Below are 21,369 nucleotides of genomic sequence, written 5' to 3'. Positions count from 1 at the left end.
AAACATAATAATACAAAGAAAAAACATCTACTATTTAACAGATTATGAACAGATAACTGGGTAACCCAGATCAAGTTAATTACGGAACAGTGAGTGAAAGTAATTGGTAATGTCCAAAGTAGCCTTAAGCTCAAGACAACAGGGCTTGGGAAGCAGGCATAGAGGTACAGAGGGTGATGGAATAGTAGAAGGAGAACACAATAGCTAACACCTTAAAGGGAAGGGGAAGACACAAATAGGATGGCACTGAGTGAGAGAGTGGCAGTGATAGCCAAGTCAAAGGAGTTAAAGAAATGAGTTATACGGACACGCTTCAAGCCTTGGAGAGTAGAGGATAACCTGATAGGGCATAGTAGTTATGTTAAAGAAACAATGAAATAAAAATTTGTATAATGACAGATTATAATCAGATTATGTACAGTGAGTATTAAACAAATAAGCAAAAATAAAACTTGAAATTTTGCCACTTGATAAATATTTTCTAGGAAGTTTTCTTCTTTTGTAAATAAGAATAAGGGATAAATTAAGACTTTGTTGTGAGCACTGTTTTGGCACATGGGTAGATAGATTTGAGAGTTTGAAACTAGAGCTATGTATGTACATTTACATAACCTATATCCCATTCTTTTTTGACACAGCTCTCCACTACAGGGTCAGAAAGGTGTTACAGGAACCTTGGTACAATTCAATGCTTACTATCCATTCCTTTTAAAATGTATGGTCATCAATAAATGACATTTCCTGAAAACATAACTGACATCTGCCTGCTGTCCACTGGAAGACAACATAAAATTTTGTTAATGACTCTACTACTTAATGTAACAGATTACCGGGATATCCTGGGTGAAGAAAATAGGCTGTACTACTGCTACTTGGTGAGAAGAGAAATCCACAATCAAAAAAACAACCGCAGTAAAAAGGTTTCCTTTGGAAAAGTGCATCCCGATCCCATTGACCAGGAAAATCACCAAAAGCCAAGGCTGACTTTCCCATTTCAGAAAAGTCTATACCAAGGAGCACCTAGAGAACAGTACTGCCTCATCCATCCTCTAAATGGTTCAGCAGGATCATTGTCCATAGTGTCATTAAGCAATATACATATAACTACAAAAATATCATGTAATAAGTGATGCATCATGTTCTACTCATATACTGCTCCATTCCAGAGGACACAGTGAGACAGCAAACCAGTTTCAGCTCTGCAGTGTCACATTCACTACTAGAAGGGTCCTTAGGTACAATATGACACTGCTTAATTTTTTGTGATGCTTTTGTAGCATTAAGTAAATTAAAATTTTAATATTAATCAATGAGAAGATTAATAAAAAAATACTTTTGTTAATTTTGGTTAGGCATAGAAATCAGTACAGCACATGTATAACAATAGTTGAAGCATCCTATTGAGCACAAGCAGACACTTCAGTTTACAACAGGCGTTCTTAACCTATGGGTCACCAAATGATGTACTAATTACTAATAATGCCGTAATACTATTTCGTATAAGTGAACAGTATCGTATTCATTATATTTATTTTCAAATATCTTATTTCCTAAGATAATATAAAGCCAGTCTTACTAATTGAATCTACATTCAGAAATTATTTATATAATGTATATATAATGTATATATAATTGTCCCTCCCAGTGCAGATATTCTGCAACGTAATACGATTATGTCTGCATAGAGCCTCACTCTATATTCATGTCTGTTCAATTTGTAGCCTGAGACACTTTAGTTGATGTGAATGGCCTGTGCTGGGTTCCATTGCTAAGATAAATAGGGTTGAGAAAAGGAGACAGCTTTGTCTAGTATACCAGTGTTTTCTAAAATATTCTGAAAGGAAAGAAAGTAATCTAACGTTAACTTTGTGGTACTATAAAGGTAACATATAGCTTGGGGGATAAGCCCAGAAATCCCTCTGCAGGGGCGCACGGAGCATTTTTAAGGGGGGGTTTCCCCTCCACCGAAAGCTCCGTTTAGGCAACACTGTACTATACAGCAGCCGCAGCGCTGTTAAAGAAGCGTCCGCGGCGGTGCTGTATAGTACAGTGCCGCTATATAGGGCACTTTTTTAGCGGAGGGGAGGGGTTTCTGGAGACCCAGAAACCCCCACTGCATGCGCCACTGCTCTGCAGCATGGTAAAGAAATTCCCAGCTGAGAGTGTTAAACGCTTTCTGCAGATCAAGGCTGAGGAAACGTCAGCATGCTAGAGAAAGTAAGTATCCTTACAGCAGCGGAACTACCATTGGTGCAGCATGTGCCCTGCACCGGGACCCATGGAGATAATGGGGCCCACTGCATGGCATACGCATAGCATATGCATATGCCCCTTCCCTGGGGCACACAGCTCGCTTGTTCCGCCTCTGCTTCAACCATCTGGAGAAGGTGAATTAAGTTGGCTTGCTCCACATGCGTCAGATTCGGTGTGAATATGTTAAAAGAAGAATTAAGCCTTTAAGTGATATTTTTCAAATTTTCAACATTTAAATAAGTTCCTTAAACCTGCCTCATTTGTCTGCCATAACAATATTCTGCATTATCCCCCACTTCAAACACTAAATAAAGGTCGGGTACCAAGTCTCATTATAATATGTTGGAAAACTAACTCTTTAAGTTAAAGTATTTAATACACATTCCAGCGTATGCTTTTTCTTGTGTGTGACTTTTTTAATCAAAGTACCCCTGATCACAAGTTTATGTGTAGCCCATATAATGAGTATAAAGCTAAGTGCTATTGTTTGCAATACATTCCTCTATAGCAGGGATCAGGGAACTTTTTTACCTTTTACCCCAAAATATATTTAGATACGCTTACCCCCTTGATTTGAAAGGAAGGAAATCATATATTATTAATTAATGGAATTCAAAATTTTAATGAATCTATTCAAAATTTCTTTGAAAGCTTCAACGTCAAAACTTCAGGTTTTGGAGAAATTATGGTGCTTCATTTTTGATACGAGAACATCAATATTGGGGCATTTTGATGTCAGAGCAATTTGGATACAGTCTTCAGTGTCCAATCAATTTATCTGCTTTGTTTTTATGTTCGTTAGAGTGGAAAATCCTTGTTCGCAAAGGTTGGTTGTTGCAAAAGGCAGCAACTTTTTGACTGCCTCCTCATATGCAATTTTGGATGCCTTTGCAGCTGTTGACATCCAAAAATATGACAGATCTGCTTTGTTTTCAAATGCAATATGTGCTTCATTATTGCATCGAAGCTCAAGAAGTGCCTCTGTCAACCCTTGAGGCTCTTCTGGTACAACAGCAATTTCACATTTAAAGGGGTCTACCATCCAACTGACAGCATGTGAATCGGCAGCATTACCCCCAGGACTTTCATTTTTATCCCATTTGGGATAATTTACCCCTGTTTCCTGACCACTGCTCTAAAGCATATGTTGCTGGTGGACCACATCATGGTAGAGTAAGCAAAGCTTTACTAATCCTTCTAGAATGCTATTTAGGAAACAAATTAAAGAGGAAGGTAACATAATGAGTGATCTGACCATGCAGCCTGGATCATTTGGCACCAGTTATTAAGGGGAATAAGCGACGTAAGAAATTGATCCTGAAATATGTAGTGTGGGAAATTGATTATAACGTAAACCATTTACAAATAGCATGCAAATGTCTCCACCTGTCAAGCAAGTGTAAAATTTCAGGGATCAGATTTTAAGCTCTGTTTGGTGTCTAATACCAGATTGACTTCTGCTCCCAACCTTGTTGTAATGTTGGGCCTCAATCTTAAACAGTCAGCATATAATATTTGGACACATGAAATGTGTCTCCCTGTTTTGTTTGGGCAACATATAGAAAAATCTGGCAAAACTTCTATATATATAGGAAAAAGGGTGAATAGAGCTCATTTGCGTCTCCTATAGGAAAAAAATAAACATGAAGTAATCAAACAATAGCATATATGGAAATATTTTTTTTTTAGGGAACTGATAAGCAAGAATTTTAACTCACATTCCTACAATAGACACTGAGAGAAATAAGAGTTCATACAATCAAGAGAAGATAAAGAGTTTGGAGGTGGGTTAAAGTCAAAATGGAGCACACACATTAATTAGGCCCAAGTAGGGTCTCTGTACAGCCAAGAGCAGAAGAAACAATGGGCAGGTCTGATGAGGCTCTTTGGGTGGTATTCGCAGATGATCTCTGTGATTGTGGGTTTCTGCCAGAACCAGTAACACCTGACTGTTCTCAGCAAAGATGAGGTGGCAACAAAGCAGAAAAAAAGCCCTAGGAGCACCCTATTCAGTCCCTCTCCCCCATGCTAAATGCGGCATTGTTGGCTGTTTGGGAGTGTGGAGCTTGGTTGTGACATCAAAGCTATGAGCCATAGTCCGAATATAACACTGGCAGCAACCAGCAGCTTCTCATGTAAGAAGCTTTTGACGTTTTCTACTTCATGTCAAGAACCGGTGCTCCATGTGGGAATGCCACAGGGGCACTAAAAACACTGGGTGAGTGACACTATTTCACTCATTAGGCATCCCATACCCATTGATGCCATATGGAACCGCTTAGGTTAGCCTAATGGTAGTACCGGACTTGGGTAGGAGAGAATGTTTGGGTTGCCTTGATATAGCATGATGGTAGATAACCATGTGCAACAGGGGCAAGCAAACCTAACTCCTGTAAAAATTGAGTAGTCTCCTCCAAAGAGTGCAGAACTATGTTAAGACCATTACATGACTCTATCAGATTAAAAGTGAGCTGTGATGACATCTCGTGGTCTTTCCTAAGGCCTGGAGGGAATCAATGAGATATATTTATGAACATAAAAACATCAAGACATGTCTAGGGCAAAAATTCAAAAACATTATGCAAAAAATGTTAAGATATAATCATGGAGGTTAGTTACCGGCTTCCTTTGTGTGAACATTCTTGTGCCTGCAATGGCTACCCAGATCTTCAATATGTAGCCCCATTTCCATTTGTAGTAGATGATATTTGCTGCTGCATCTTTATTTGTACAAAAGAGAGTAAATATGTAAAATGTAAACATTTTTAAAAGGCTACAGCAATGGTGATGGTCATAGATGGAAGTGAGTGTGTAAGTAAGGACAGCAATAAGGAGAGAACAAACAGACTGGGTGCCTAGGAGACAACATCATCCGAATCCTCAGACAGAGACGGCAACTCAAATCTTGGGGTAAATGTGTCAAGCTCCGATTTTTTCAGAGATTTAAAATTGTGGAAAATCGCAGGTTATCACGCACGATTTTAGTCCCCAAGTCGCCAGATGTATTAAGCTGTGCTTTTTACTCTGATCTTCAAAATCGCTGGTCATCTCTCGCAATTTACTGGGAATTCAAACACACCCGTGTTTAGCCAACTCTCCAATGTTTAGGTTAAAATTGTCATATACAACACGCTACTTCCTAGCTGCGAGATTAGTAAACACATCACTGTTAAACTGTCTTGCCTATACAGCTGCAGGTCCTGGTGGCTGTCAAAAGTTTAAAAATAGACCCCTGCCACGTGTCCCCCTGCTATAGTGCCAACCACCCTGACGGGTTTGCCTAGTGCTGGTTATGTGAAAATCTGGGGTACCCCACGCAAATTTTTCCCCGATTTTCGTGCAATCAGCAGTAGGATGGCAGCACTAGGGTTAATAGTGCTCGAACGAGGGAACTCCACACATTGTTTTTCCCAAACATTCATCTATTTTTAAACTATAGGCAGGGCAGTGTAACAGTGATGTGTTTACTAATCTTGCAGCTAGGAAGCAGCGTGCTGTATCTAGCAATTTTTACAGCAAACTCGGGAGAGTTTGCTTAATTGCAGCTTCATACATTTGGAGACTTGTATAGCTAGAGTGGCAAACAGTCGGGACTTTGATTTTTAGTGATTTTGGAGATGGCGATTCTGACAGAAATACATCTCTGACAGTTTTACATCAAATCTCAGGTTAATATATCAATGAGTTTCGACTCTCTGCAGAGAAAATCGCTGGATTTTCAAAATCAGAGCTTGATACATTTATCCCCTATTTGTAATATTTAGGCATTCAGTTCCTGGCTGTGTGGATATGATGTTTATGACAGACAACTGTGTCATTCACTAGGGCAACCCAAGAATTAAAGGTAGAGTCATCAGCAGCCATCCACTTTTTAGCTATAGTAACTTTGGCCAGGATCAGCAAATATATTACACAAGTAAACCCGTGCATGATACTCATGCATTCTAGTCAAATCAAGCTACTTAAGGTGTTAAAAAGGTTCTTGTCATGCATTTGGGCCATAGCCCAGGCCTCAACCACCAACCACTCCCCACTGTCACCCCCGGCAACCACCAACCACTCCCAACTGTCACTTCTCCTTCAAGAAATATATATATTTTTTTTTTAAATCTTTATAAACACTTTTAACAATTAACAAATTAAATTAACAAATTAAAAACATCTTAGTATACCAAATTTCAGCCCTTTCTGAATTTTTTTTCCACACACACTAAGAATTTAGTAGGTCAGTGTATAACTCCGCCCAGCAGGTGGCGCTGCAGCTTGGTTTTATTTTTTCCACACACACACACACACACACACACACACACACACACACACACACACACAGACAGACAGACAGACTAACACACGCCACTAGACATTTATATATTAGATATTGGGAGGAAGATCTGCCCAGGAAAAATTCAAGAGATAGACACATTTTCAGGTACATCATTGGGGACTGAATCCCTGTCGATTGATTACACTCCCCCACTTCTGTCCAGAACAAATACTCAACACTTTAATAGATAAACATATAAATAATATAAGGCTATACAAACACAATAAAAACAAAAGAAATAATGTATTCAGAAAAACTGGGTAGTTTATGGACTAAGGGCTATATTTGCCAAACTGCTGGTTTGAAAAAAGTGGAGATGTTGCCTATAGAAACCAATCACATTCCTTTATTTAGTGCATTCTACAAACTAACAACTAGAATCTGATTGGTTGCTATAGGCAACATCTCCACTTTTTCAAACCCTCAGTTTAGTAAATATACGCCTAAATGTAAAATCAGCAGCTAATCACATACAGGAACAATAAAAAACACAATAAACACTACAAATAGAAAAATAAGGCTTAATTCGGAACTAAAAGCTCTTTAAATTATTTATATATTTATTTATTAAAGTGTTGAGTATTTGCATAAAGTCATCTCTTTATATTAATTATAAATTTTTCCATATGGATATGTATTCATACATATCATATAGCACAGTTTTTTCTTTTGTTTACTCAATAGTAAAAAACATAGAAAACATTTTTTTAAATATTTGAATTAAGATGAACACTATCCAAAAGCTCTCTTTTACCTCCTATATTAGTCTACTAAATTTCACAGGGAATCTTCTTTCTTCAGTCCTGAAGTAGTTCATAGGGATTGAAAAAATAAATAAAAAATGATAAGATAACTTTAAGACTTGCTGCTAGCGGAGCGAATGAATGCGCTTAACTGGCTTAGATCGGTCAATAAGAAAAAAAATTCTGCACTCATCCAATCAGACGCAAACTATGGAATTGGCTGTTCATGCTGCTTTGACCTTCATTAATTTGCATCTATTGATTCCTCCTTAATAGAATTTGTAGCTATGGATTCAGAAGTGTGCCAGTTGTCAAGTCAAAATGAGTTATTCTTCCTTCCTGTGTTTTGTAAATGATAAAATTGCAAAAAGTTAAAGACCCGGATAGATTAGACTCTCACAGACAGTGGAGAATTGCAACTCATTAAGCAACTTCTATGAAACATGCAAACAGCACAGAGCATCAAGAACATTGGATGTGATTCTGGTAAACCTGGAAAGCGGTAATCAGAGGACATAATATATCTTATGGTGGCCAGCATAATGAAGCTTTTTTGAACTTATACTTAGACACACAAATAGAAATGTCCAACATCATCAGCTATTTATATAGCACCACTAACTCTCCAGCACTGTACAGAGAACTCACTCACATCAGTCCGTGCCCCATTGGAGCTTACAGTCTAAATTCCCTAAAATACACACAGACAGAGGTAAAGGTCCATTTTGATAGCAGATACATATATCGGCAAAACGTAATTTTTGCGTCGTCGGATATCACGAGTTTTGGATTCTATAAGTACCGCCCTCTACCGTGATCCAGCACCATTTCACAGAGAGATATCTAAAACATAAAGAGGAGAGATGGCAGTTTTCTTAAAAGACCCAGTGACATTCTACTGAGTTATAGCTCACACAGAAACAGGAGAGGTCCACTACTCCATTGCTAATTTTCATTGCTGAAACAGAAATAATAGGGGTGTCAATGTTCTTCAAAATCTGCAGTCACATTGTGCTGTGTTATTATAGCTCACACAGAAACAGGAGAGGTCCATTGCCCCATTGCTAATTATCATTGCTGAAATTGAAGTAATAGAGCTCTCAGTGTTCTTCAACATCTGTAGTCACATTGTACTGTGCTATTATATCTCACACCGAAACAGGAGAGATCCATTGCTCCATTGCTATTTGTCATTGCTGAAATAGAAATAGCAGGGCTGTCAATGTTCTTCAAAATCTGCAGTCACGTTGTACTGTGCCATAGCTCACCCAGAAATATGAGAGGTGGCAGTGTTTAGTGCTGAAACAGAAATTCAAATATTAGGACTGGCAATGTTTTTCAAAGTCTCCAGTGACATTCTACTGTGCCATAGCTCATACAGCAACAGGAGGGGTGGCAGTGTTCTTGTCCCTCTCCAGTCTCAGTCATGATGATACTAATCCCTCTACATCATGTGCTAAAGCCTATGTTCCAGTGCACAGTGGTTTTAAGTCAGGGAAACAAATATGTAAAAAAAAGTTTGTTTAAAAAAAACCCACCTTTCTAATAAAGGTGAAACTTTACTGTAGAAAAACATAAAATTGCCAACATGCCATTCTTCCCAAAATATTAACAAGCATACCAGCATCAGCTAGCTCCCTTCTCTCAGCTAGATCCCAGCACCTGCCATCTACATTGTTATCATCTTCACCTTCATCAGTGTGTACTTCATCCTCACAAAATACTAATTCATTCCCGCTGGAATCCACCATTACAGAAGTCTGTGTACTTTGATGTAATTGATGGTAATGGCCTTCCCGGTGGAGTTTGGAGTTCATTTTACGACAGTGTTGTCACGATTTTTGGGCAAGTCTTTTACACCAGACCAAATGTCAAAATGTTGACTCATCTGCATCACCACTGGGTGTTTTGGGAAAGCTAAGTTTTTTCCTAGCAGCAGTTGCCAAAGAAACTGAGGTAGGATGAGTTCTTGGTTCATGTACCACTTGAGCTGTCAGTTTGCTGATCAGGAGCTGATTGCATCTCTTGAGATCTGGGTCAGCTGGAAAAATAAAGAAGACATAGCACTTAACCTAGGATCATTCACAAATGCCAAAAGTAGTGATCTGATTTCAAGATGTTGATAAATCTTGGATCCTAGCAAAGCGAATAAAGGGCTTGATCTACAAGTCTTACATAGTTAGCGGAATTGCTTAGTTTCATATCAGATCGTACCAATTTGATTGTGTGAGCAAAACAGGGAATGTGATGGAATTCTCCCCGCTGTAAAGCTCTCACAATATTGGTGGCATTATCACAAATGACATATCCTCAGGAGAGTCCAAGTGGGATAAGCCATGTTGCAATGACATCCCTCAGCTTAGGAGGTAAACTCAAATCCTGTTATTTATTGTCAGTCTTTTCATTAAGGAAACTCATCAACACATTAGTGAAACTCAATCACTCTAATATCAGCATAAGTCATATTATTAACCAGCTATATCACATACGAATTTGTGTCTGTGATGGTGCACCATCATGGTAGAGGTAGTTCAAAAATATATATCAACTGAAAGTAGTATAAATGATCATCAAGCAAAGGCTCAGTTACGAGTGGATTTATATCCAGTCCCTGTGATAACGATGAGAATCTAAATAGGTAAAATGCATTCACTTCAAAGCTAGACAACTCACTACATTTCAATTTAACAGCAGTCTAAAAGGAGTTTCTCCAAAAAATGTTGGAAAAAAACGCTGTCTAAAAAACTAGTAGGATGAGGTGGCCGAGTGGTTAAGGCGATGGACTCCATTGTGTTCTGCATACAGCGGTTCAAATCCCATCCTCGTCGTCCTAAGTTACCTGCTAATTTTACTCAAAATGGCCCCAACGGGCTAAAAAAGAAGAATATGTTCAAACAGTTCAAATACAGTCAAAATCCAATTCTACTCAAAATTGATAGAAGTGAAAACAGTATTTAACCTCCAAGATTACTCAAGTAACATAAAGATTTCCTTTGTAGAAATACAATTCTTGACACTATTTTGTAGGTCCCATGGAACTGAAAACTACATTTTTCCCTGCATTCTACCTTGACCTTAAAAGTGATTGATTTCTAATTGATCCTGAGAAAGTAACTTTCTAATACACATTTTTCATCCGCTACTATACCAGTGCCTTATGTCTGGAATCTTCTTGGGATTAAAGAACCAGACTTTTCCTTGAAAACCGATTGTTTTGAAGTGATATACTGCACATCTATTGGGCAGTACAAGGTGTGTTGCAAATCCACCCTTCACAGGTTAGTTACTGCCATCTAAATATGCTTTTGTATAATGATTTCAGAGTCAAAAAGCAAGAAGATGAACAAAGTTGCATCAGAATCTAGTCCATTAAGGAAGTGTAGTTGAAGACGGAATAATGGAAGTTGGCATGTCATATTCATGGATGACTGTCTTTTTTTCTTCTACAATGGCAGCAAACATCAAATTGTGATGTTGAAAGACACAAATAAAGGATCTGCTGAGATTCAAACTCAACTCCTGTTATTTATTGTCAGTCTTTTCATTAAGGACACTCATGCAAACATTTAGTGAACTCTATCACTCTAATATCAGCATAAGTCATGTTATTAACCAGCTATATCAGATATGAATTTGTGTCTGTGATGGTGCACCATCATGGTAGAGGTAGTTCAAAAATATATTTCAACTGAAAGTAGTATAAATGATCATCAAGCAAAGGCTCAGTTACGAGTGGATTTATATCCAGTCCCTGTGATAATGATGAGAATCTAAATAGGTAAAATGCATTCACTTCAAAGCTAGACAACTCACTACATTTCAATTTAACATCAGTCTAAAAGGAGTTTCTCCAAAAAATGTTGGAAAAAAACGCTGTAAAAAAAAAAAAGTAGGACAAGGTGGCCGAGTGGTTAAAGCGATGGACTGCTAATCCATTGTGCTCTGCACGCATGGGTTCGAACCCCATCCTCGTCGTCCTGAGTTACCTGCAAATTTTATTCAAAACGGCCCCAACGGGCTAAAAAAGAAGAATATGTTCGAAGAAATCAAATCCAATCAAAATCCAATTCTACTCAAAATTGATAGAAGTGAAAACAGTATTTAACCTCCAAGATTACTCAAGTAACATAAAGATTTCCTTTGTAGAAATACAATTCTTGACACTATTTTGTAGGTCCCATGGAACTGAAAACTACATTTTTCCCTGCATTCTACCTTGACCTTAAAAGTGATTGATTTCTAATTGATCCTGAGAAAGTAACTTTCTAATACACATTTTTCAGCAGCTATTATACCAGTGCCTTATGTCTGGAATCTTCTTGGGATTAAAGAACCAGACTTTTCCTTGAAAACCGATTGTTTTGAAGTGATATACTGCACATCTATTGGGCAGTACAAGGTGTGTTGCAAATCCACCCTTCACAGGTTAGTTACTGCCATCTAAATATGCTTTTGTATAATGATTTCAGAGTCAAAAAGCAAGAAGATGAACAAAGTTGCATCAGAATCTAGTCTATTAAGGAAGTGTAGTTGAAGACGGAATAATGGAAGTTGGCATGTCATATTCATGGATGACTGTCTTTTTTTCTTCTACAATGGCAGCAAAGATCAAATTGTGATGTTGAAAGACACAAATAAAGGATCTGCTGAGATTCAAACTCAACTCCTGTTATTTATTGTCAGTCTTTTCATTAAGGACACTCATGCAAACATTTAGTGAACTCTATCACTCCAATATCAGCATAAGTCATGTTACCAGCTATATCAGATATGAATTTGTGTCTGTGATGGTGCACCATCATGGTAGAGGTAGTTCAAAAATATATTTCAACTGAAAGTAGTATAAATGATCATCAAGCAAAGGCTCAGTTACGAGTGGATTTATATCCAGTCCCTGTGATAACGATGAGAATCTAAATAGGTAAAATGCATTCACTTCAAAGCTAGATAACTCACTACATTTCAATTTAACATCAGTCTAAAAGGAGTTTCTCCAAAAAATGTTCGAAAAAGACGCAGTCTAAAACATAAGTAGGACGAGGTGGCTGAGTGGTTAAGGTGATGGACTGCTAATCCATTGTGCTCTGCACGCATGGGTTCGAATCCCATTCTCGTCGTCCTGAGTTACCTGCAAATTTTATTCAAAACGGCCCCAACGGGCTAAAATAGAAGAATATGTTCGAAGAAATCAAATCCAATCAAAATCCAATTCTACTCAAAATTGATAGAAGTGAAAACAGTATTTAACCTCCAAGATTACTCAAGTAACATAAAGATTTCCTTTGTAGAAATACAATTCTTGACACTATTTTGTAGGTCCCATGGAACTGAAAACTACATTTTTCCCTGCATTCTACCTTGACCTTAAAAGTGATTGATTTCTAATTGATCCTGAGAAAGTAACTTTCTAATACACATTTTTCAGCAGCTATTATACCAGTGCCTTATGTCTGGAATCTTCTTGGGATTAAAGAACCAGACTTTTCCTTGAAAACCGATTGTTTTGAAGTGATATACTGCACATCTATTGGGCAGTACAAGGTGTGTTGCAAATCCACCCTTCACAGGTTAGTTACTGCCATCTAAATATGCTTTTGTATAATGATTTCAGAGTCAAAAAGCAAGAAGATGAACAAAGTTGCATCAGAATCTAGTCTATTAAGGAAGTGTAGTTGAAGACGGAATAATGGAAGTTGGCATGTCATATTCATGGATGACTGTCTTTTTTTCTTCTACAATGGCAGCAAAGATCAAATTGTGATGTTGAAAGACACAAATAAAGGATCTGCTGAGATTCAAACTCAACTCCTGTTATTTATTGTCAGTCTTTTCATTAAGGACACTCATGCAAACATTTAGTGAACTCTATCACTCCAATATCAGCATAAGTCATGTTACCAGCTATATCAGATATGAATTTGTGTCTGTGATGGTGCACCATCATGGTAGAGGTAGTTCAAAAATATATTTCAACTGAAAGTAGTATAAATGATCATCAAGCAAAGGCTCAGTTACGAGTGGATTTATATCCAGTCCCTGTGATAACGATGAGAATCTAAATAGGTAAAATGCATTCACTTCAAAGCTAGATAACTCACTACATTTCAATTTAACATCAGTCTAAAAGGAGTTTCTCCAAAAAATGTTCGAAAAAGACGCAGTCTAAAACATAAGTAGGACGAGGTGGCCGAGTGGTTAAGGTGATGGACTGCTAATCCATTGTGCTCTGCACGCATGGGTTCGAACCCCATCCTCGTCGTCCTGAGTTACCTGCAAATTTTATTCAAAACGGCCCCAACGGGCTAAAATAGAAGAATATGTTCGAAGAAATCAAATCCAATCAAAATCCAATTCTACTCAAAATTGATAGAAGTGAAAACAGTATTTAACCTCCAAGATTACTCAAGTAACATAAAGATTTCCTTTGTAGAAATACAATTCTTGACACTATTTTGTAGGTCCCATGGAACTGAAAACTACATTTTTCCCTGCATTCTACCTTGACCTTAAAAGTGATTGATTTCTAATTGATCCTGAGAAAGTAACTTTCTAATACACATTTTTCATCCGCTACTATACCAGTGCCTTATGTCTGGAATCTTCTTGGGATTAAAGAACCAGACTTTTCCTTGAAAACCGATTGTTTTGAAGTGATATACTGCACATCTATTGGGCAGTACAAGGTGTGTTGCAAATCCACCCTTCACAGGTTAGTTACTGCCATCTAAATATGCTTTTGTATAATGATTTCAGAGTCAAAAAGCAAGAAGATGAACAAAGTTGCATCAGAATCTAGTCTATTAAGGAAGTGTAGTTGAAGACGGAATAATGGAAGTTGGCATGTCATATTCATGGATGACTGTCTTTTTTTCTTCTACAATGGCAGCAAAGATCAAATTGTGATGTTGAAAGACACAAATAAAGGATCTGCTGAGATTCAAACTCAACTCCTGTTATTTATTGTCAGTCTTTTCATTAAGGACACTCATGCAAACATTTAGTGAACTCTATCACTCCAATATCAGCATAAGTCATGTTACCAGCTATATCAGATATGAATTTGTGTCTGTGATGGTGCACCATCATGGTAGAGGTAGTTCAAAAATATATTTCAACTGAAAGTAGTATAAATGATCATCAAGCAAAGGCTCAGTTACGAGTGGATTTATATCCAGTCCCTGTGATAACGATGAGAATCTAAATAGGTAAAATGCATTCACTTCAAAGCTAGATAACTCACTACATTTCAATTTAACATCAGTCTAAAAGGAGTTTCTCCAAAAAATGTTCGAAAAAGACGCAGTCTAAAAAATACGTAGGACGAGGTGGCCGAGTGGTTAAGGCGATGGACTGCTAATCCATTGTGCTCTGCACGCATGGGTTCGAATCCCATCCTCGTCGTCCTGAGTTACCTGCAAATTTTATTCAAAACGGCCCCAACGGGCTAAAAAAGAAGAATATGTTCGAAGAAATCAAATCCAATCAAAATCCAATTCTACTCAAAATTGATAGAAGTGAAAACAGTATTTAACCTCCAAGATTACTCAAGTAACATAAAGATTTCCTTTGTAGAAATACAATTCTTGACACTATTTTGTAGGTCCCATGGAACTGAAAACTACATTTTTCCCTGCATTCTACCTTGACCTTAAAAGTGATTGATTTCTAATTGATCCTGAGAAAGTAACTTTCTAATACACATTTTTCAGCAGCTATTATACCAGTGCCTTATGTCTGGAATCTTCTTGGGATTAAAGAACCAGACTTTTCCTTGAAAACCGATTGTTTTGAAGTGATATACTGCACATCTATTGGGCAGTACAAGGTGTGTTGCAAATCCACCCTTCACAGGTTAGTTACTGCCATCTAAATATGCTTTTGTATAATGATTTCAGAGTCAAAAAGCAAGAAGATGAACAAAGTTGCATCAGAATCTAGTCCATTAAGGAAGTGTAGTTGAAGACGGAATAATGGAAGTTGGCATGTCATATTCATGGATGACTGTCTTTTTTTCTTCTACAATGGCAGCAAACATCAAATTGTGATGTTGAAAGACACAAATAAAGGATCTGCTGAGATTCAAACTCAACTCCTGTTATTTATTGTCAGTCTTTTCATTAAGGACACTCATGCAAACATTTAGTGAACTCTATCACTCTAATATCAGCATAAGTCATGTTACCAGCTATATCAGATATGAATTTGTGTCTGTGATGGTGCACCATCATGGTAGAGGTAGTTCAAAAATATATTTCAACTGAAAGTAGTATAAATGATCATCAAGCAAAGGCTCAGTTACGAGTGGATTTATATCCAGTCCCTGTGATAACGATGAGAATCTAAATAGGTAAAATGCATTCACTTCAAAGCTAGACAACTCACTACATTTCAATTTAACATCAGTCTAAAAGGAGTTTCTCCAAAAAATGTTGGAAAAAAACGCTGTAAAAAAAAAAAAGTAGGACGAGGTGGCCGAGTGGTTAAGGCGATGGACTGCTAATCCATTGTGCTCTGCACGCATGGGTTCGAATCCCATCCTCGTCGTCCTGAGTTACCTGCAAATTTTATTCAAAACGGCCCCAACGGGCTAAAAAAGAAGAATATGTTCGAAGAAATCAAATCCAATCAAAATCCAATTCTACTCAAAATTGATAGAAGTGAAAACAGTATTTAACCTCCAAGATTACTCAAGTAACATAAAGATTTCCTTTGTAGAAATACAATTCTTGACACTATTTTGTAGGTCCCATGGAACTGAAAACTAAATTTTTCCCTGCATTCTACCTTGACCTTAAAAGTGATTGATTTCTAATTGATCCTGAGAAAGTAACTTTCTAATACACATTTTTCAGCAGCTATTATACCAGTGCCTTATGTCTGGAATCTTCTTGGGATTAAAGAACCAGACTTTTCCTTGAAAACCGATTGTTTTGAAGTGATATACTGCACATCTATTGGGCAGTACAAGGTGTGTTGCAAATCCACCCTTCACAGGTTAGTTACTGCCATCTAAATATGCTTTTGTATAATGATTTCAGAGTCAAAAAGCAAGAAGATGAACAAAGTTGCATCAGAATCTAGTCCATTAAGGAAGTGTAGTTGAAGACGGAATAATGGAAGTTGGCATGTCATATTCATGGATGACTGTCTTTTTTTCTTCTACAATGGCAGCAAACATCAAATTGTGATGTTGAAAGACACAAATAAAGGATCTGCTGAGATTCAAACTCAACTCCTGTTATTTATTGTCAGTCTTTTCATTAAGGACACTCATGCAAACATTTAGTGAACTCTATCACTCTAATATCAGCATAAGTCATGTTACCAGCTATATCAGATATGAATTTGTGTCTGTGATGGTGCACCATCATGGTAGAGGTAGTTCAAAAATATATTTCAACTGAAAGTAGTATAAATGATCATCAAGCAAAGGCTCAGTTACGAGTGGATTTATATCCAGTCCCTGTGATAACGATGAGAATCTAAATAGGTAAAATGCATTCACTTCAAAGCTAGACAACTCACTACATTTCAATTTAACATCAGTCTAAAAGGAGTTTCTCCAAAAAATGTTGGAAAAAAACGCTGTAAAAAAAAAAAAGTAGGACGAGGTGGCCGAGTGGTTAAGGCGATGGACTGCTAATCCATTGTGCTCTGCACGCATGGGTTCGAATCCCATCCTCGTCGTCCTGAGTTACCTGCAAATTTTATTCAAAACGGCCCCAACGGGCTAAAAAAGAAGAATATGTTCGAAGAAATCAAATCCAATCAAAATCCAATTCTACTCAAAATTGATAGAAGTGAAAACAGTATTTAACCTCCAAGATTACTCAAGTAACATAAAGATTTCCTTTGTAGAAATACAATTCTTGACACTATTTTGTAGGTCCCATGGAACTGAAAACTAAATTTTTCCCTGCATTCTACCTTGACCTTAAAAGTGATTGATTTCTAATTGATCCTGAGAAAGTAACTTTCTAATACACATTTTTCAGCAGCTATTATACCAGTGCCTTATGTCTGGAATCTTCTTGGGATTAAAGAACCAGACTTTTCCTTGAAAACCGATTGTTTTGAAGTGATATACTGCACATCTATTGGGCAGTACAAGGTGTGTTGCAAATCCACCCTTCACAGGTTAGTTACTGCCATCTAAATATGCTTTTGTATAATGATTTCAGAGTCAAAAAGCAAGAAGATGAACAAAGTTGCATCAGAATCTAGTCCATTAAGGAAGTGTAGTTGAAGACGGAATAATGGAAGTTGGCATGTCATATTCATGGATGACTGTCTTTTTTTCTTCTACAATGGCAGCAAACATCAAATTGTGATGTTGAAAGACACAAATAAAGGATCTGCTGAGATTCAAACTCAACTCCTGTTATTTATTGTCAGTCTTTTCATTAAGGACACTCATGCAAACATTTAGTGAACTCTATCACTCTAATATCAGCATAAGTCATGTTACCAGCTATATCAGATATGAATTTGTGTCTGTGATGGTGCACCATCATGGTAGAGGTAGTTCAAAAATATATTTCAACTGAAAGTAGTATAAATGATCATCAAGCAAAGGCTCAGTTACGAGTGGATTTATATCCAGTCCCTGTGATAACGATGAGAATCTAAATAGGTAAAATGCATTCACTTCAAAGCTAGATAACTCACTACATTTCAATTTAACATCAGTCTAAAAGGAGTTTCTCCAAAAAATGTTCGAAAAAGACGCAGTCTAAAAAATAAGTAGGACGAGGTGGCCGAGTGGTTAAGGCGATGGACTGCTAATCCATTGTGCTCTGCACGCATGGGTTCGAATCCCATTCTCGTCGTCCTGAGTTACCTGCAAATTTTATTCAAAACGGCCCCAACGGGCTAAAAAAGAAGAATATGTTCGAAGAAATCAAATCCAATCAAAATCCAATTCTACTCAAAATTGATAGAAGTGAAAACAGTATTTAACCTCCAAGATTACTCAAGTAACATAAAGATTTCCTTTGTAGAAATACAATTCTTGACACTATTTTGTAGGTCCCATGGAACTGAAAACTACATTTTTCCCTGCATTCTACCTTGACCTTAAAAGTGATTGATTTCTAATTGATCCTGAGAAAGTAACTTTCTAATACACATTTTTCAGCAGCTATTATACCAGTGCCTTATGTCTGGAATCTTCTTGGGATTAAAGAACCAGACTTTTCCTTGAAAACCGATTGTTTTGAAGTGATATACTGCACATCTATTGGGCAGTACAAGGTGTGTTGCAAATCCACCCTTCACAGGTTAGTTACTGCCATCTAAATATGCTTTTGTATAATGATTTCAGAGTCAAAAAGCAAGAAGATGAACAAAGTTGCATCAGAATCTAGTCCATTAAGGAAGTGTAGTTGAAGACGGAATAATGGAAGTTGGCATGTCATATTCATGGATGACTGTCTTTTTTTCTTCTACAATGGCAGCAAACATCAAATTGTGATGTTGAAAGACACAAATAAAGGATCTGCTGAGATTCAAACTCAACTCCTGTTATTTATTGTCAGTCTTTTCATTAAGGACACTCATGCAAACATTTAGTGAACTCTATCACTCTAATATCAGCATAAGTCATGTTACCAGCTATATCAGATATGAATTTGTGTCTGTGATGGTGCACCATCATGGTAGAGGTAGTTCAAAAATATATTTCAACTGAAAGTAGTATAAATGATCATCATGCAAAGGCTCAGTTATGAGTGGATTTATTTCCAGTCCCTGTGATAACGATGAGAGTCTAAATAGGTAAAATGCATTCACTTCAAAGCTAGACAACTCACTACATTTCAATTTAACATCAGTCTAAAAGGAGTTTCTCCAAAAAATGTTCGAAAAAGACGCAGTCTAAAAAATAAGTAGGACGAGGTGGCCGAGTGGTTAAGGTGATGGACTGCTAATCCATTGTGCTCTGCACGCATGGGTTCGAATCCCATTCTCGTCGTCCTGAGTTACCTGCAAATTTTATTCAAAACGGCCCCAACGGGCTAAAATAGAAGAATATGTTCGAAGAAATCAAATCCAATCAAAATCCAATTCTACTCAAAATTGATAGAAGTGAAAACAGTATTTAACCTCCAAGATTACTCAAGTAACATAAAGATTTCCTTTGTAGAAATACAATTCTTGACACTATTTTGTAGGTCCCATGGAACTGAAAACTACATTTTTCCCTGCATTCTACCTTGACCTTAAAAGTGATTAATTTCTAATTGATCCTGAGAAAGTAACTTTCTAATACACATTTTTCAGCAGCTATTATACCAGTGCCTTATGTCTGGAATCTTCTTGGGATTAAAGAACCAGACTTTTCCTTGAAAACCGATTGTTTTGAAGTGATATACTGCACATCTATTGGGCAGTACAAGGTGTGTTGCAAATCCACCCTTCACAGGTTAGTTACTGCCATCTAAATATGCTTTTGTATAATGATTTCAGAGTCAAAAAGCAAGAAGATGAACAAAGTTGCATCAGAATCTAGTCCATTAAGGAAGTGTAGTTGAAGACGGAATAATGGAAGTTGGCATGTCATATTCATGGATGACTGTCTTTTTTTCTTCTACAATGGCAGCAAACATCAAATTGTGATGTTGAAAGACACAAATAAAGGATCTGCTGAGATTCAAACTCAACTCCTGTTATTTATTGTCAGTCTTTTCATTAAGGACACTCATGCAAACATTTAGTGAACTCTATCACTCTAATATCAGCATAAGTCATGTTACCAGCTATATCAGATATGAATTTGTGTCTGTGATGGTGCACCATCATGGTAGAGGTAGTTCAAAAATATATTTCAACTGAAAGTAGTATAAATGATCATCATGCAAAGGCTCAGTTATGAGTGGATTTTTTTCCAGTCCCTGTGATAACGATGAGAGTCTAAATAGGTAAAATGCATTCACTTCAAAGCTAGACAACTCACTACACTTCAATTTAACATCAGTCTAAAAGGAGTTTCTCCCAAAAATGTTGGAAAATAACGCTGTAAAAAAAAAAAAGTAGGACGAGGTGGCCGAGTGGTTAAGGCGATGGACTGCTAATCCATTGTGCTCTGCACGCATGGGTTCGAATCCCATCCTCGTCATCCTGAGTTACCTGCAAATTTTATTCAAAACGGCCCCAACGGGCTAAAAAAGAAGAATATGTTCAAACAAATGAAATCCAGTCAAAATCCAATTCTACTCAAAATTGATAGAAGTGAAAACAATATTTAACCTCCAAGATTACTCTAGTAACATAAAGATTTCCTTTGTAGAAATACAATTCTTGACACTATTTTGTAGGTCCCATGGAATTGAAAACTACATTTTTCCCTGCATTCTACCTTGACCTTAAAAGTGATTGATTTCTAATTGATCCTGAGAAAGTAACTTTCTAATACACATTTTTCATCAGCTATTATACCAGTGCCTTATGTCTGGAATCTTCTTGGGATTAAAGAACCAGACTTTTCCTTGAAAACCGATTGTTTTGAAGTGATAAATTGCACATCTATTGGGCAGTACAAGGTGTGTTGCAAATCCACCCTTCATAGGTTAGTTACTGCCATCTAAATATGCTGTTGTATAATGATTTCAGAGTCAAAAAGCAAGAAGATGAACAAAGTTGCATCAGAATCTAGTCCATTAAGGAAGTGTAGTTGAAGACGGAATAATGGAAGTTGGCATGTCATATTCATGGATGACTGTCTTTTTTTCTTCTACAATGGCAGCAAACATCAAATTGTGATGTTGAAAGACACAAATAAAGGATCTGCTGAGATTCAAACTCAACTCCTGTTATTTATTGTCAGTCTTTTCATTAAGGACACTCATGCAAACATTTAGTGAACTCTATCACTCTAATATCAGCATAAGTCATGTTACCAGCTATATCAGATATGAATTTGTGTCTGTGATGGTGCACCATCATGGTAGAGGTAGTTCAAAAATATATTTCAACTGAAAGTAGTATAAATGATCATCAAGCAAAGGCTCAGTTACGAGTGGATTTATATCCAGTCCCTGTGATAACGATGAG

The 21,369-nt window shown here is 37.1% G+C and overlaps 1 protein-coding gene and 9 non-coding genes across 10 annotated transcripts in view; all 10 read left to right on the top strand.

Moving 5' to 3' along the window:
* VWCE (von Willebrand factor C and EGF domains) overlaps positions 1-2,595 on the top strand; it is a 69,836-nt gene extending 67,241 nt beyond the window's left edge. Inside the window, exon 31 of the mRNA XM_075187973.1 lies at positions 639-2,595. The gene's annotated coding sequence lies outside the window, so the exon portion shown is untranslated. The remainder of the gene's footprint in view (positions 1-638) is intronic.
* An 8,618-nt stretch (positions 2,596-11,213) lies between these two features.
* On the top strand, positions 11,214-11,295 carry TRNAS-GCU (transfer RNA serine (anticodon GCU)). The gene has a single exon. It is a non-coding gene; the product is annotated as a tRNA-Ser (tRNA).
* Positions 11,296-12,355: 1,060 nt separating this feature from the next.
* On the top strand, positions 12,356-12,437 carry TRNAS-GCU (transfer RNA serine (anticodon GCU)). The gene has a single exon. It is a non-coding gene; the product is annotated as a tRNA-Ser (tRNA).
* A 1,060-nt stretch (positions 12,438-13,497) lies between these two features.
* Positions 13,498-13,579, top strand: TRNAS-GCU (transfer RNA serine (anticodon GCU)). The gene has a single exon. It is a non-coding gene; the product is annotated as a tRNA-Ser (tRNA).
* A 1,060-nt stretch (positions 13,580-14,639) lies between these two features.
* Positions 14,640-14,721, top strand: TRNAS-GCU (transfer RNA serine (anticodon GCU)). The gene has a single exon. It is a non-coding gene; the product is annotated as a tRNA-Ser (tRNA).
* Positions 14,722-15,782: 1,061 nt separating this feature from the next.
* Positions 15,783-15,864, top strand: TRNAS-GCU (transfer RNA serine (anticodon GCU)). Its single transcript has one exon. It is a non-coding gene; the product is annotated as a tRNA-Ser (tRNA).
* Positions 15,865-16,925: 1,061 nt separating this feature from the next.
* TRNAS-GCU (transfer RNA serine (anticodon GCU)) lies at positions 16,926-17,007 on the top strand. Its single transcript has one exon. It is a non-coding gene; the product is annotated as a tRNA-Ser (tRNA).
* Positions 17,008-18,067: 1,060 nt separating this feature from the next.
* On the top strand, positions 18,068-18,149 carry TRNAS-GCU (transfer RNA serine (anticodon GCU)). The gene has a single exon. It is a non-coding gene; the product is annotated as a tRNA-Ser (tRNA).
* A 1,060-nt stretch (positions 18,150-19,209) lies between these two features.
* TRNAS-GCU (transfer RNA serine (anticodon GCU)) lies at positions 19,210-19,291 on the top strand. Its single transcript has one exon. It is a non-coding gene; the product is annotated as a tRNA-Ser (tRNA).
* A 1,061-nt stretch (positions 19,292-20,352) lies between these two features.
* Positions 20,353-20,434, top strand: TRNAS-GCU (transfer RNA serine (anticodon GCU)). The gene has a single exon. It is a non-coding gene; the product is annotated as a tRNA-Ser (tRNA).
* The last annotated feature ends 935 nt before the right edge of the window (positions 20,435-21,369 follow it).

This window comes from Mixophyes fleayi, chromosome 10 (genome assembly GCF_038048845.1).
Source record: "Mixophyes fleayi isolate aMixFle1 chromosome 10, aMixFle1.hap1, whole genome shotgun sequence".
Lineage (NCBI taxonomy): Eukaryota > Metazoa > Chordata > Amphibia > Anura > Limnodynastidae > Mixophyes > Mixophyes fleayi.
The sequence above is the reverse complement of the archived record's forward strand: the minus strand, read 5'-3'. Positions and strand labels throughout refer to the sequence as shown.